Source organism: Cyprinodon variegatus, unplaced genomic scaffold, assembly GCF_000732505.1.
Source record: "Cyprinodon variegatus isolate N-32 unplaced genomic scaffold, C_variegatus-1.0 Scaffold24, whole genome shotgun sequence".
Taxonomy (NCBI): Eukaryota; Metazoa; Chordata; class Actinopteri; order Cyprinodontiformes; family Cyprinodontidae; genus Cyprinodon; species Cyprinodon variegatus.
This window is the reverse complement of record NW_015150477.1, coordinates 1,833,127-1,835,811: the sequence shown is the minus strand read 5'-3', so window position 1 is coordinate 1,835,811 and position 2,685 is coordinate 1,833,127.

Sequence of the window (2,685 nt, the reverse complement as noted above, 5' to 3'; positions counted from 1 at the left end):
GGGAACGTGTAGGTAACAGTAAGGGAACATGTAGGTAACAGTAAGGGAACATGAAGGGAACATGTAGGGAACATGAAGGGAACGTGTAGGTAACAGTATGGGAACATGAAGGGAACATGAGGGGAACGTGTAGGTAACAGTATGGGAACATGAAGGGAACATGAGGGGAACATGAAGGGAACGTGTAGGTAACAGTATGGGAACATGAAGGGAACGTGTAGGTAACAGTAAGGGAACCTGAAGGGAACATGTAGGTAACAGTAAGGGAACATGTAGGTAACAGTAAGGGAACATGAAGGGAACATGTAGGTAGCAGTAAGGGAACATGAAGGGAACATGTAGGTAACAGTAAGGGAANGGGAACATGAAGGGAACATGTAGGTAGCAGTAAGGGAACATGAAGGGAACATGTAGGTAACAGTAAGGGAACATGAAGGGAACATGTAGGTAGCAATAAGGGAACATGAAGGGAAAATGAAGGGAACATGTAGGTTACAGTAAGGGAACAGTAAGGGAACATGTAGGAAACATGAGGGGAACATGAAGGGAACATGAGGGAACATGAAGGGAACATGGTAACATTCAATTCCAGCCGGAAGGTTTAGCTTATGATTGGTCGACTAAAAAGCTTCTGGAACCGCCGGAACTGATGGTTCTGGTTCCTTTTATCTGGAGTTTGGTTTGGACCTTTAGCTGTTTGAGGATCATTTTCATTCGAGGCGTTTTTGAAATTGGACCTAAATTTAGATCCTATTTGTTTAAGAAAGTACATTTGAGCGGATCGAAGTTCTGAGTGATTGAAATGAAATATTTGTCCATGTTCAATGTAAATGACTGTTTAATGTAAATAAATGATCCATAAAATCTGATTAAACAAAATTTATGGTTTCAGAAACAAAACAGAAAATAATACGAACATAAAAGTAAAGACAGAGACAACATGTCTGAGATTATGAAAGGATCATAATCTAAGCTGGAAAGTGAACATTTAAAGAATCTGCTGTAGAATTATGGAAACCGACGTAGAAAACCACAATAAAAAACGAGACATTTGAAATAAAGCAGAAACTATTTATTCATTCATTTAATGTACAAAGCAAAAAATGACCAGATTAGATCCAGACGTTCTTTTGTTTTTCAGAAAGTAGTTATATCTAATAAATCCCTTTAGATTAATGAAGTATTTTCTAATGAAATTTTAAATTCTAAAGTAACAAAGGAAATTGAAACGATTTTATTTCTGTGGCTTTAGACCGTTGATGGCTGCAGGTTTCCATCCTTAGATTATAAAAAGCTTCGCGTTTCTTTCTGGTCAAATGAAGCTTCATGTCGCAGAAAGACGAAGATGTTAAAATAAACGCGACGCTGAGCGGCTCTCAGATCTCTGCAGCAGTGACACGTTTCAGGCTGCGAGGAGAAACCTGATGGAAACACGTGTCGCTTTGCTTCCTGTTGATCCGACTTCCTGACGTACGGCGTAGAAATGCAGAACCAGAGCAGGAGGAATCGTCCATTTCCACCTTCCTCCAACCATCAACTCTGGACCGACACCAGGAAATGGATCAGAACCAGTTCTTGGATCACTGCACCGGGTCCCTGATCATCCTGCCGTAGACCCAAACAGCACAGAACGCTGTGGGGCCGTTATGGCCTGTCTAGGTGCTAAAGCTCTGAGGATGACTTCCAGTAGGCGGTCTGTGGATTTATTAAATTAGATAAACACATTTTCTGCTCCTAGCGGAGGGAAAGCAAAGACTTCAGGATGAACCGAGACTGAAAACAAAAGGATCCGTTTCCAGAATCAACAATTTCCTGATGAAAATAAACCAACTGATCATAAATCAGTAAACAGGAGGAAACTATAATGCAGCGTAAACAGATTCACTGCGACAGAATCCTCACCTACAGAACAGAACAAGCAAAGGGCAACAATATGGCTGCTTGGGAGGGATGACAATCAGTGGGCGTGGTCATCTTCATCCTGCATCATTCCACCAATCAGCTGTCTCCATTCTTCAGGAATCCAATCAGATCCGCATTGATATCATTCATACGGCGAGAGCCCAAACGGGCCCCTGGTTTCTGCTAGACGCCAGAACCAGACCCAGAACCTAGACCCAGAACCAGACCTAGAACCAGACCCAGAACCTAGAACCAGAACCTAGACCCAGACCTAGTGCCAGACCTAGAACCAGACCCAGAACCAACGGTTGTCCTGCATGAAAAAAATCATGTTTTTCTGGAGTTGATCTCGACTCCATCATCAACCTGAAAAGGTCCCAGAAGCTCATCTTTGATGATAGCAGCCCATAGCATTACCCCACCTCCACCTTGCTGGCGTCTGAGTGGATAAGGAACTTGCTGCCCTTCACTGATCCAGCCTGCTGCCCATCCATCCATCTGGACCATCTAGACTCTCTCTCATTCCGTCAGACCCAAACACCTTGGAGGAATCAGTCTGCAGAGATTTCTTGGCCCAATCTGGACGTTTTGTCTCGTGCGTCTTGTTCAGCTTTCCTTACCTTGGCCAGGTCCCTGAGGATTGAGCACCTTGTGCTTCTCGGCGCTCCAGACATGTTGCAGCTCTGAAATATGGAACAACTGGTGGCTGATGGCTTCCTGGCAGCTTCACGCTTCATCCTTCTCTATTCATGGGGAGGTATTTTGCGTCTTCTTTTTTCATCA